Consider the following 14949-nt stretch of genomic DNA (forward strand, 5'->3'; position numbering starts at 1 on the left):
GAAAAATGAAAGAGGAGTGGACCTTGGGGAGACGAAAGGTAGGAGAAGCTGAGAGGAGTGGAGGAAGGGGAAACTGTGGCTGGCATGTATTGTATGAGAGAAGAATCCATTTTCAATAAAAAAAAAACATATAGTTTTAAAAAAGAAATCGACAAAAAATAAATTTCTGCTGCCTATGTAGTCTTGGATGTGTGGACATCCACCAGAGGGCAGTCATGTATCAGGGACCGACCATACCTAACTAAAGAAAACTCTTCCTCTCCCAGCAGCTACCAATTACCAACGACTCTTCAGCTAGTAAGGGAACTTCATGCCCACATCCCCTTTCCATGCTGGGATTTTGTCTGGCTTGATCTTGCACATATGAACTCACAGCAATCATGTAGCTTGCATAAGACCTGTGCAAGATAAATTTTTTAAAAGGCAGATCATTAGATTTTCACAAAACTGATTCAAAACAATAGACATTCTTGAAGTAACAACAAAATTGAGCAAGTTTCTTTACTGATTTCAAATGTACTATAAAAGCTGCATGCCTGTAATTATAACATTCAGGAGGTAATGCAGGTAGGTCAGTAATTCTAAGGACCTCAGATACACAGCAAATTTGAGGCTCTCCTGGGCACCATGAGACCCTGTCTCAAAAAGACAAAGAAAACAAAGAAACAAACAACACAAAAAGCTTACTATAAATCTATGGTAACTAAACACTCAACATTGACATTAAGATTAGACAGAGACAAATGGGGAAAAAAATCAGGATCCAGAAACAAACAAATATATCCATGGTCAGTTGGTTTGGTCAGGATTCAAGTTTAATTTAGGAAGAAAAAGAAGTATCTGTTCAATATTGTGGTAGGATAAGTAGATTTCCAAATACAAAAGAACGAAGTCATATACCTCCTTCAACTCAACATATAAAAACTAATTCCATATGGATCAACAACTAAAATATAAGTTGTCAAACTATGAAGCTCTTAAAAGAAAACACAGTTGTAAACCCTTGTGACTTAGATTTGGTAATAAATTCTTAGATATGATGCCCAATCATCCAGTGATTGTTTTTAAAAAATAGAGGAGTTTGATTCATTAGCATTGAAACCTTCAGAGGCCTATGAAATGGCTCAGTGGATAAAGGATAAAGTGCTGCAAAGACTGAATAACCTGACTTTGATCCCTAGGATATACACTATGAAAGGAGAGAACTGACCAATGCATCCTCTGACCTCCATCTGTGAGTGTACTGTGATGTCCAGGGCTTATACATGGGATATAAACCGAACTTCTACAATACACCAACAACAAAGACAAAACTCCACTTTGAAAATGGACTGAGAAGCTAAATCAGGGATAGGAGTTCTTGTCTGTGACCTTGACAGTTAGGAAGTGATAACAGGAGAATCAGAAATTCAAGGTCACCTCCAGATTCACAGTGAATTCAAGGCCATCCCTGGCTATGAGATCCCTCTTTCTAAAAAGAAAAAAAAAAAAAAACCAAAAAACAAACAAACCCGAAATGGCCTTTATTACAAAGAACATATGAAAACAGTCAATAAGCACATAAAGGTGTCTATACCATTAAGTGTAGAGAAATAGCATGAAGTAACAGCTCCTAGCTTGTTAGCTTCCAGAAGACTGAAGGACATCTGAGAAGCTCAGTGTACTGGGACAAAGAGTTAGCAGACTTTCTCAGCACAGGATCCTGGTGCTCTGCCAAGTAAGTTGCAGACCTGAGGAAGAGACCTTCAGATCCTTTCCTCATGAGAAAGGAACGTCGTTTAGAGTTTAATTAAGTAACACATCTAAGAGTTGGACTGCAGACAGATTTCTCAGTCTGCAAGGAGGTTTGTGTCACTTTGAACCGAGATAAGCTACTGCTAGGAAAACAGCACCTGGTGGAAAGGAGAAACTGTGAGAAATCTTTCTTTTGCTTTCTGTATATAAAATGCCGAAACTGTGAATAAAGTGTGCAGTGGCGTCCCCCATGTCCTGGTTAACACAACTTTCACTTGGGACCACTCAACGCACTAGATGTTGATAATTACGATTTAGAGAAGTTCACATTAGAACCACAATAAGATTCTACTACATATTAAAGGGATGGTTATCAAAAATTAATGGATGGAAGCTAAGCAAAATGGCTGTTAAGATCCTCAAATGATCTAATTATGACCTGCCCCAGCTGGCCAGATGGGACAGTTATTCACAAACAAACCTCTCTCATAAGAGCTAAGGAAGCCAAATGGGAGACCACAATGGTACTCTAGTATCTCTATTCAAGATGCAGTGAAGAATATAGGAACAAAACAGAAAGAGACCCCTCATATTTGTGATAAGAGAGGGAATTACATCTAGACCTTAGACTTAAATCCCAGTACCAGATTCATCAAAATAAAATCAAGAGGGCAACAGAGACCAACAGCCTTGTGATCAAGCCAGTACTTGTAGACAGTTTCTGGACCCTCTTTTAGCCAGGTATATAAGAGATAGCCTGGCTCCCAATATGCATCTTCCAACATTGGACAACTAAGTAAGAAGTAAGACTGTATTCTATAAAATATGTTAGAAAAATGAGTACAGATATTTGCCTTGGAGTCCAAGGCTGAGCCGACAACAGTGAGACCATGCACTAGGCAGATGCCAGAGGCCACCTTCTCCAGATATGCACTCATACACACAGAGCTTCTAGGCACACTCAGCCATCAGATCGTCTTTTCTGCTCAAGTAGAACAGACTTGGACTTCATCCTGCATTAAAGACAACCAAAGTAGGGGCCTGGAGTGCATGCCTGAGACTGTGCAAGTCTTGCAGCTGTGAGACTTGAGTGCATCTCAGCTTAGCATCAGTCTAGGCAACCAAGAGACCACTTCCACCACCCTTCCTCTAACCTTGGGTGACAGCAATGGGAACTATTCCCCTCTGTAGTGGGTAGAGCAGGAAAGTGAGTGTATTAGTTAGGGTTTTAGTGCTGGAACAGATACCAGGACCAACGCAACTCTTACAAACATATTTAGTTGGGGCTGGCTTATGAGTTCAGAGGTTCAGTCCATTATCATCAAGGCAGGAACATGGCAGCATCCAGGCAGGCATGGTGCAGGAGGAGCTGAGAGTCCTACATGTTCATCTGAAGGCTGCTAGCAGAATACTGGCTTCCAGGCAACTAGGAATAGGGTATTAGCCCATGCCCACAGTGACACACCTATTTCAACAAGGCCACACCTCCTAATAGTGTCACTCCCTGGTTCAAGCATATACAGACCATCACGGTAAGCTAAATAGTTTGCAGTGTAATTCAGTGCTAGGTTAGGGAAACCTAATTGGACAAATCCTCACAATCTGTAAGCCAGAGTCTCTATGTCTATCCTAGTGTTAGATAGAGACTTGAGACCCACCAACTGTATTTCCCCTTTGACAAACATAACCTGTGGCTTATTACAGTACTCAAGGACTAGTATACATCAGCAGTATGCAGCCTATATAGTAGTATAGATCTGAGTTCTACTCCTATGCTGTGCAGATCTCAGTAGCCTGCAGGCTGTGAGTGAGACCAAGTAATGTGACACTGACAACTACGTGGTCGACAACTGCATTCCTTCCCTAGCCTCAGACAGCACAACGGAGACAGAGTAATTTTCCCATGGGGAGCCAGGTGCCAAGTCAGTGTAGTTACTGCACAGGAGAAAGGGACAGTCCTTGCATAGTAATTATGCTCTAATCAGGGCAGAACCCCGTGGTGCTCGTACACAGGGCGATGATGTGAACACGCCATCTGGGCCTACCCTGGCTCTTGAAAGAACATTGTGGGAACAGACGGCTAATTCTGTCCATTCATTCATCCCCCAGTTCATTCTAAACAATCCAACAACTAGATTTGGAACAAACTTGTGCTTAGATTACACTTTTCTGCTAAAAATCCCCAAAACACATTGGTGCTTAGCACTATAATATGTTAAAATGATGGAAGTAACTATAAGCTCAGAGAAAATGAACAGCCTGCTTAGGATATCTAAAAAGACAAGTCAGATTATGATGACAGGAATACATACCCAGTCTTTTAATGTACAGATATCATCATATGCTAACAAGGACATGTTCAACCAAACTGATTATGATTGTTTATAATTTTATTTTGTCTTTTGTATACTTTTTCCTATAACACACATGTTAACTTATAGTGTGTGTGTGTGTGTGTGTGTGTGTGTGTGTGTGCATTCAGATGCACTTTTTAGAACTTAAAAAAAAGGACTTTCAGAGAACTGTGACCTCATCTAATGGTTAAGCATAAGATACCAGAAACCAACTACAGAGCAACCAATATCTGCAGTGTCTCGGAAGAAGAATTCCAAGGAGCTGTTTGAAGGAAACAGTAAGAGGAAGAAAACACACAGAAACACATCAAGACTCCAGCGCGACCAGAAGAGATGCAAGCAATTCAGAATTGGCAAAAAGAAATTCTTGAGTTGCAAAATACAGCTAATAAAGTTAAAAAATCAGAAAGAAGACATCTATAGCAGGATAGCTTAAACAGAAGGAATTCGTGAGCTTGAAGATGGGCTACTTGAAATCCACAGTGGGAATGAAAATGTAGATTGGGAACCTAATAAAGAGGAACGAGAACGGTGCTGGACTGACAGAACACTGAGACATTTTAAAGCCATTATTTGGAATAATGACATTCAAGTAGGTCGTGAGAATGACAAATGTGTATAAAACTTTTTCAAACATATAATAACAGAAATTTCCAAAACCTACATAGGATACAATATCCAAATACAGGAAGGTCAAATGTTACTATCCACAGTTAACTCTTGTTAATTACGCCAAAACATCTTAAAATCAAGCTCCTACAAGTGAAAGATAAATAAAAGATTCTCAATGATGCAGACAAAACACACAACATATGCACATACACACAGGTGTGCCATTTTGTCTAGCAATACATTTTAGAAGAATCCATACATGTAAGCAGATGATCTGGCAACAAATTTTTATAGTATTGAAAAACTGTCAATTGTCAAGCAGGACTACTAGCCTGGCTAAGCTCTCCTTTGAAATGAAGGAGAGATTAAAGTTATATCCAAACATAAGTTGAGAAAATAATTTCCATCAGACTCACTGCACAAGAATGTGACAGAATTTCTTCAATCTGGACGGAAAAAGAAGCATTTATGAGCAAAATGAAATTTGGGAAGCTATAAAACATTACGGTTCCTTATTATTGGATCTGAAGCCCACCCTATAGGAAGACATGCTCTTCTGTATGCTAAATCCAATTAGGAACCCATACCTGCTGAAGTTGTATGTCCAAGGTAGGAACTTATTACTGTTATTCAACTAAATTGATATAAAATCACATTGCCTTCTAAACAGGTAAGTTTATACCTGTAGTCAAAAATATTGTCAGCCTTAATCACAAAAGCTTTTCTTTGCAGAGTAAGTGACATTTGAGAGACCAGCCCTAAATAATTACATCATACCTTCTAAAACTCAGAGAACATTTTAGAAGATGGGTTGGGTAGTAGTAAGAAATAGCAGATAAGGTAAAGGACTGTAAAATGTCATTCTCTAGGCTCAATACAACCACTGCAGTTATGAATGGGAAAAACTGTGGTTACCTGAGCTGAAACCTACACAAGACTAATTCTGAGAATCAGTCATGGATCAGTGAGGGGTTCATTGATAGACCCTGGGAGAAGGGGTGTCACTGTCTTCAGTTGCACGGTAACTGATGAGACAACTAGAATCCAGCAGATAGCTCGACACCCATGGTTACACAGATGGTGCTGGTTAAACTTAGTGAGTCGCAAAGTAAAACTTGTAGACATAAATGTGAGAAAGATTTCTAAGGAAATGGAGTGGTAGGCAGGGTTAGTAGAAAGAGAAGGTGAGGGGGGGATAGTTAGTATGCAGTAAGTACATGTGTGAAAATTTCATTCTAAAAACTGGAAACAAAAATCCTAGTATAAAATTATAAAAATAAACCCAAAATGCTCTAATCTCTAAGAATGGTAAATAAATCATTCATATCCTTAGTAAAAGACTAAAAACAAAATTAAGAGATAACATTACATGCTAGGGATAGACAATATAAAAAGGTAATAAATGACATATGAAAATCTGAAAATGGAAAAATGGAGCATAAGTTTAGTTTTCACATTAATTACTTTCTCCTGTGCTCTTGAGTTTCTATTGTCATCGTTATGGTCATGCTACATTGATACTATTTAAAAATACCTTGTTATAATCAAAAATACTCTTTTTTAAGTCTCAAGATACCCACAAATAAAAAATGCATACAGAACAAAAAATAAACAAGGAATTAAAAACTGAATAAATCCTAACTATAGAGCAAAATCATGGCCAAGAAAAAGAGGACCCATAACGAAAATAGAAAACAAGTCAAAAAATGGCTGCACATAAGACTTAACTCATCAGCACTGCCTTGGACATACAAAAACTAAATTATCCAATTAAAAAACAAGAGCTACTATACAGGTTTAAAAATATCAAGAGCCAACCAGTTGTTCCTTACCAAAAACCCACTTCACTTCTCAGTATATACATGGGATGAAAGTAAAGGTATGAAATAGAATGTTCTACACAAGTTAAATCTATAAAAAGCAAGAGCAGCATTTTATTAGCTAAAAGACTTTAAATCCAAGTACCAAAAGAGACCAGGAAGGTCCACGCTAAAAAGATCAATTCCACAAGAGAAATAATATTAAGTGCCCAAATATATAAAGTAAGCATCAAGGGCCCTGACATGAGAAAAATACATACCACGGCATGGAACTTTAACTCCCTACTTTTAGAAACAGATAGCCAAATCAGAAAGAATGATTGTTTTCCTCTTACCATCCCAATCCTTTTCCTAAGCTTTAATGACCCATCCTGTTCACAAGGTATTCTATACTCAATAGACAAGTCACTGTAAAACTTCTTTCTTTCTTCAGTTCAAAATTAAACTGAAGAAAAGTAGTGTGCTTGAAAAGAAAATGTAGGTGCTGACTCCAAGAGACTAAGAGCTGAGATTTGGATGGCCTTTTAAAAAGTGTTTTCAAGTAACATGCAATGCCAGTCAAGGCCAGAAAGTGGCAACAGAGGGCTGGAAGGAGCCATGTGGGAGTTGAGAACTGAACCCAGGGGGCCTGCAGGAGGATCAAGTGCTCTTACCACACCACAAACTACTTTATAGTAATTAATATTTAGTTTTTAATAAGTGGGAAACATATTGGCCACTCTACCACGTTTGCATAGGGCAGAGATCTTGCCTAGCTCTGGGACTTCTCCTGCCTAATATCACATGGTAATTCATTTTATGTTCCATAAAAGAAGTTACAATGGTAAAACTCCTGAAGATTGAGATTTGAAACAGGAAAATCCCCTGTATTTTCCACAGGACTGGCCTTGCATAAATCTCTAATCTCTGTCCTATGCAAACTTGGTTGAGTGGCAAACAGTGAAACCTTAGATTCTGGTAAAAGAAAACAAAATACACAGTTAAACTGCACACTAGAGCAAATCGACTTAAGCAACATTACTAGAGGACTCCACTTTACAGCTTCTGAATACACAATTTTGTTCTCAACAACACATAGAAAATTATCCAGACTATATTGACAGATAGGACACAAAACCAAGCCTCAGGAACGGAGATGCAGCTGAGTGGACAGAATGCCTGCCTTTTGGATCCTCAGCACTGTGTAAACCAGGCATGGTGGTGCAAGCCTGTAAATGTAAGCATTCAGGGAATGAACTGAAGGTAAGGGATCTGTAAGAGTTCAAGATCATCTGCAGCAGCTACATAGTAAATTTCAGGCCAGACTAGGCTACACAAAATCCTGCCGCCAAACAGAACAACAGCAGCAGCAACAATAACAACACATGCGCGCGCGCGCGCGCGCGCGCACACACACACACACACACACAAAGAGATGAGTAAGACCCTTAGAGAGAGAGAGAGAGAGAGAGAGAGAGAGATGAGTAAGACCTTGAGAGAGAGAGAGAGAGAGAGAGAGAGAGAGAGAGAGAGAGAGATGAGTAAGACCCTGAGCTCAATACCAAGCATTACAAAAAGAAGTCTTGAGGAACCAAATAACTAAAATTTAGAAAAATTAGAAATCAATGACAGGAAAAACTTTAGAAATATACAAAAAAAAAAACCCAGAAATTTCAGAACACAACCCAACCACTAGGTCCAAGAAGATTTTAAAAAGGAAATTAAAATACTTTTAAGATAATGTCTAGATAATTATATCTATGATAAAGAAAAAGCAGTATTAAGGAGGGTTGTAGTAACAAAAGCCAATAAAATAGAGAGAAATCTAGGAAAAAAATCAGAAAGAGTGCAAATGATGGCTAACCACTAACCTTAAACCAAACCCCAAATTAGCACAAGGAAGCAAGAGTATCAGAGCATAAATAGATATGGAATAAAGTGAAAAACATCAATGAAAGAGAGTTGGCTCTTTAAAAATAAAGTGAAATGGATCAACTCAGATAAACTAAGGAAGAGAATTTCAAATACGATCTAAAGCAAAAACGAAAGCATTACAACTCACATCACAGAAGTAAAATGAATCATGAAAAGTATTAGGAGCAAATGTATGCCAAGATATGAAATGGGCCAATTTGAAGGCATATATACCTTTGCAAAGTGGAATCATGGAAAACAGAAGAAATTAGCAGAGATTGAATTATTAACAAATATCCTCCCATCAAAGAAAAATCCAGGATCACATCTATGGTACTTCACCCGAGTAACCTGTTCATTTCAAAGTACAAAACGAAGGCATTATTGCAAAGATATTACTGTAACAGACCCCCAGACATTAGCATAACTGACTCCATGATGGAAGTACCATTCAGGCCACAAAACTCAGCATGGAGACAGCACCACCTGCCATAATGAAAACAAAAGCCAAATCTACCAAAGTCTAGACTTGTAGGGAAGTCTAACTGTCCTAACTTGGTGTTTGGATTCTGTAGTTAGCTTTTGGATACCTATTCTTGTGAACTAAGGTATGTCAACCTAGGACATAGGTTTTGTGCTTAAAAGCTAACCCTGGGATCCTAACCACCCAGTGTAGTTGCTCGCAAGCTAATAAAGACATTCTATTGGCTTAAAACCCAGTCTTCTCTATTGGATACCTTACACCATTTCTGGAAGTTCCGCTGAGATCCGCAGAGACCAGACCTCAAGACACCAGGGATCAAACTCAGAGGCATCCAGATTAAACAATATCCAGTGATATTTTGGAAACAAAATAGGGAAATTGCAGTCCATATTGCCTGGGTAGAAAGACAGACATCTTGGTGCCCTGCCAGTTACCCTGGAATACACCTTGCCAGCCTGTGAAGAATCCTGGAACCTCTCATTTTCCTGAGTTGGATTTCTCCAGAGAAACAGATACATACAGTCTTGACCTGAAAGATGCATTTTTCAGTCTCTCCTTGGCAGAGGTGAGTCAACATTTGCTTTTAAATAGAATCAGAGGGAGGGTAAAGCAGGCAATATACCTGGACCAGGTGTCCCCGAAGATTTAAACTTTTGCCAACCCTGTTTAATGACATACAAAGAGCTGAATTCTTGCCCTTGTATCAGAGGTTTCCTGGGAAAAGAGATTATAAAACCGCTGCTGAAGGACTGCTGGCAGGAGTTACAAACCTTGGGTTACAGAATATCAGCTGAGAAAGCCCAATTTTGTACAGAGTCTACCTATCTTGGGTACCAGCTGAGAGGAGGAAAAAGGAGAAGGATTGCTGCCATCCTTTGGGTCCCAACTCCAAAGATGATGAGACAGGTTCAAGAGTACCTAGGTGCAGCCTAGCTATTGCTGCTTCTGGATACCAGAGGCAAGGCTTCTATATACCAGCACACATAGGGCACTGAGCCCTAATCTGCACTGAGACTAAACAAAAGACATTTGAGGTTTTACAAATAATTCTGACCTTGGGCCCAGCGCTAGCACTCCCAGATATCTCAAAGCCTTTTCATCATGAAACAAAAGACAAAAGAGTTTTAACTCAAACTTTGGGTCCATGGCCTGTGACATACCTGTCCAAATGGTCGAACACTGCAGCCACAGGATGGTCCACCTGTCTTAAGAGCAGTGGCGGTTGCTGTCAGTCTAATGGAAAAAACAAACAAGCAAACAAGTTAACTCTGGATCAGGATCTTATACTCAGTGTACCCCATCACGTGGCTGAGACCCTCCTCTGAGGAACACCAGAATGCTTGGCTATCTAGTGCCTGTGTGAACCCCTATCAGGCCCCATTCCTGTCTCACCCTAGAATACAGTTTTAAGAAAACCACTGCCATCAGTACCTTCTTGCCCGATGACAACCTGCAGGTGCTCATCCATGACTGTCACAAGAGGAAAGATGAAACCAGGTGTGTGAGAGCTGCAGTGCTTACTTTATCCACAAAGATTTGGGCCCAAGACAGGTTCCTCAGCCCAGAAAGCAGAACTCATCGATCTGACCCAGGCTCTCTGATGGGGAAAACAAAGTCCAACACCATATACACAGAACTTGACCCTATGTGTAGCTATTTGGCTTCCTCTATGGATTGCTGTCTTCTACTGCTGGGCCGTTGACCTGGTTGTCCTAAAAACAGCCCTAAGATCAGTGGAGTCTATTGATATTCTGATGACATACCCCGACCCAGTGCTGCCTGAGACTCCATGTGGAGAAGAAATGGCCAGCTCAAACCCACAGGTAGATGAAGAACCTCAGAGGGAAAGATCATTCTCCAGGAAATAACTGGCAGGACTGATAAGTGACCTCCACCAGGTTACTCATCTGGGTCTACCAACTTTCTGAGTTGCTCAGACCAAGTATTCTATTCTGAGACTGGACATACAAAGGAGGACTATGTATGGCTTTTGGAAAAACCTGTCATTTCTACACTACTTGATATACAGTAATTAGAAATAAACTTGCCATGGTTGGGAAATTTCACAAAGAGAAAAAGACAATTACATAAGTCAAATAATTGGTACCAGCCTCTGTCCTCTTGAGTCCCCAGCTAACTATTGTGTTATGAGCACTGGCTGAAACTTTAATTCTCATTTTGATTGGATTAATGGCAGGCCCCTGCATCTTAAAATACATGGACAATTACGTATCGGTTCAGCAAAAATTAATGGTCCTTAGGACCAACCACACTTCTTTAGAGCAGGATGAGTCCATGATTTGACACATTTACTAAGACCCATGGAGAATATAATAGGACCCCAAACCTTAGTAGGACCTTAGCACAACTGACTTCATGTTGGAAATACCACCCAGCCCACAAAACTTAGCACGGGGACAGCACCACCAACCAAAATTAAAACAAAAACCTAATGCAGCAAAGTCCACAGTTTTGGGAAAGTCTCTACATGTACTAACCTTGCTTTCTGACTGACTGCTCTTGTTCATTGAAGTAGCCAGGGCATGGTTTTTGTATTTAAAAGCTTACCTTGAAAAGGGCTCAGGGCAAAAAAAAAAAGAGTTGAAAAAGGGGCTGGGGATTTAGCTCAGCGGTAGAGCGCTTACCTAGGAATCGCAAGGCCCTGGGTTCGGTCCCCAGCTCCGAAAAAAAGAACCAAAAAAAAAAAGGGCTCAGGGCTATAGTGGGATCTCAAAACCCATTGAAGTTGCCAGCTAGGTAATAAAGACTGTCTAATGGCTTAAACCCATGTCTTTGAGGTCAGCATTATCCAGACAATAATATACACACAAAACCACAGGCTGATATATGCTTGATCAATGTAGATGACGAAACAAATGAAACTGAACAGCATATTTAGTATGACAAAGTGGGACTCAGTCCACAAATGCAAGATGGTTCAAGGCACTCAAATTAATAAACTAATAAACCACACCAACAAAAATGAAGGATTGTAGACCAAATGAACCTATCAAGGTGGAAAATACATATGATAAAATGTAATATCCCCTTCTTAATAGTGCTGAAAAATTAGGAATAGAAGGAATATACTATAACATAATAAGACCTTTATAATAAACTGATAGTTTTCATTAAAGTCAAAGGAAGTGAGCTGAAAAGACTGCTTTCTAAGACTTAGAACAAACAAGCATTCATTTGGGTTGAAAAAGAAGTCATACTGTTACTATTTGGAGATAGCATGATCTTATATATAGAAAACCACCCAAAAAGCCTACTAGCATGAGCAAGTACACTCTAGAAAGTTGAAGGATGTAAAGCTAGCATGCAAAAAGTTATCTAAAATAAAAACCAAGAAAACAACCCCATTCGCAACACCTACAAAAGTAAAATATTAAAATAAATGTAATCAAATTATGTGAAGATCTCTATATGAGAAGATACCCTGTGCTCATAGATTGGAAGAATAAACACTATTAAAATGTACTAGCAAAAGTGATTTACAAATCTAATTCAATCCCTGTAATACAGAAGTATTGTTCTATACAGAAGTAGAAAACTGCAGTAATAAATTCACATGAAAATCCCCAGGAGACCAAATATATGCTGAATAAAACAACAAAGTAGGAGGCAGGCACTCTATTTCCTGACTTCAAAACTGACTGTACGGCTAAAGTGATTTAAAATAATCGCATGGTGTAACATAAAGTGGACACCCAGACCAACTGTAACTAATAGTCTAGAAGTAAACCAACCTACAGTCGACATCTACAGTCCACTGTTTTCCAACAGAGGTGCCAAGAAGACATAATGGAGAAAGGACAGTTTTTGTAATAAATGATGCTGGGAAATTTTCATAGCCAGAGGCAGAAAAATATCTTGGAAATTATAAAAATCAATTATCTCCTACCAGTTATTAGTTTTTGGGTTTTTTTTTTGTTTGTTTGTTTGGTTGGTTTTTTTTGTTTTTTTTCCCCAGAGCTGGGGACCGAACCCAGGGCCTTGCAAGCGCTCTACCACTGAGCCAAATCCCCAACCCTTCCTACCAGTTATTAAAAAGCAACTCAAAATGTATTAAAGAATTAAAATTAAGACCTAAAACTACAAAGCCTACTCAACGTAAACTTTAAAAAACTGTTTTACGGCATTGGAACTGACAGGAAATTTTGGACAGACTTATAAAAGCACAAGAAATAAAAGCAAAAATAAAATGAGGTTGCATCAAACTAAAGTTTCTGTACAGGAAAGGAAACTACAGAGTGCAGAAACAGTCGAGACAGTCTAATGAATGGTAGAATGCTTGCAATTCATACATCTGACAGGGGTTTGATATCTAGACTATATCAGGAGCTGCAAAAAATCATTAGAATATTCTCCAAATAACTACATTTAAAAATTCACAATATAATTGAATAGGTATTTACCAAAATATGATAGGCATACAAATGGACAACAGAGATATGAAAAAAACCACTCCACCCCATTTACCTTTAGCAATAATTATAAACACAATGAGATACCACCTTAGACCCACATGCACAGCTATTACCAAAAAGACTAAGAAGTGCTTGTGAGGCTGTGGAGAAAAAAAGTTTTAGTCTGCGCATGGGAATGCAAATTAATATTCCTACTGTGGAAAACAGTATGGAGAATCCTAAAATTATACAAATAGAACTATAGAACTACCATATGATCTAGGAATCCCAGTATTACATATGCTTCCAAAGTATTAAATCAGCAAAAGAGCAATACACCTAAAATACAGGTAAAGAGCAATCTTTCCTCACATACTCAGTGCAGTACTGTAATTCACAATAGTTAAGAAATAGGGGGGAGGGGGAAAGTAAGTATCCAAAATCTGATGAGTGAATAAAGTTGTATTTCATATACAGAAGAAAATATTAGTCAGTCACAAAAGCATACTGTTCTGCCATTTCTAACAACAGGACTAGAACTGGAGATCAATGTCGTATGAAATAAACCAGCTATAGAAAGGCAAATGCCTTATCATCTCCAGATACATACAGTCAGAAAGGACTGTGCTCGAAGAAGTTGAGAGTAGAATTATTGTTATAAAAGGCTAGGGAGATTATGGGAGTAAAGCTAATAAATGGTTACTAAGTTTCACTAGGAAGAAACTGGGGACCCGACAGGCACTCTTATTAGTGTCCACCACGGCACTAGTCACAATAGCCCAACTGTGGGAACGATTGGAGTGTACAAATAATGGCGTGTCAGAAACTATGGGACATGATTTTGATTCTTAAAATTCCCATCCAGGCAGGAAGACTTGACTTCTTGCTTTGGCACCAATGTATAAAAATCCCAAACTCATCCTCGTCCTTAGCTGATACTGGAAAATTCCAAGCCATTACCTGATTAAGTGTGTACTCCACAGGGCATTTGAGATATAGAATGTTTCCAAAGGATTTGGTCCGATTGCACTGTGAAGATCTCCACTGAGGGAAGGACTCACAGCTGGTATTATAGGCTAGGGGAGATCTGTGAATTAAAAACAGTTACACAGAACTTCAAAAACCTTCTAAATTAAAGTGGTACATTGCACAAAAAACCCCAACCCATTGCTTCCCTCCTAAATTACAAATATGGATGAATTATCCTTCATTTTTATTACTTGAAATATGAGAAATTAAATGAGGATTAGCTGTTAAAACTTAAGATATATTCCAGCATGTTCATATTTTTTAGACCTTCCCCCAATTCAGGAAAAATCTGGAAAAGGTAGGTGAAAAGAAAGATCACAGCTATTTGTCTGGACACACACACACACACACACACACACACACACACACACACACTATTTGTCTATTTGTCTGACACACACACACACACACACACACACACACACACACACACACACACACACACACACACCACACACTTTACACTTCTTCCAGAGATTATAATCTCTGTTATTCCTAATTCTAGGCAGCTAATTGAGGATAACAATAGCAAAGGATCTGGGGAGTAGTTGAGACAAAGGTGGTATCAGTTCCCAATCTCTACCCGTTATTCTATACCATTAACCTCTGCT

At 39.0% G+C, this 14949-nt stretch overlaps 1 protein-coding gene across 2 annotated transcripts in view; it reads right to left on the bottom strand.

The window, feature by feature from the left end:
• Window positions 1–14949, bottom strand: part of Gprasp1 (G protein-coupled receptor associated sorting protein 1) — a 62399-nt gene that overhangs the window by 42921 nt on the left and 4529 nt on the right. For both annotated transcript variants that reach the window (XM_032890117.1, XM_032890118.1), the window contains exons 3-4: window positions 14270–14396; window positions 10058–10130 (exon numbers count right to left, since the gene is read on the bottom strand). The gene's annotated coding sequence lies outside the window, so the exon portion shown is untranslated. The remainder of the gene's footprint in view (window positions 1–10057; window positions 10131–14269; window positions 14397–14949) is intronic.

This window comes from Rattus rattus, chromosome X, assembly GCF_011064425.1.
Source record: "Rattus rattus isolate New Zealand chromosome X, Rrattus_CSIRO_v1, whole genome shotgun sequence".
NCBI lineage: Eukaryota > Metazoa > Chordata > Mammalia > Rodentia > Muridae > Rattus > Rattus rattus.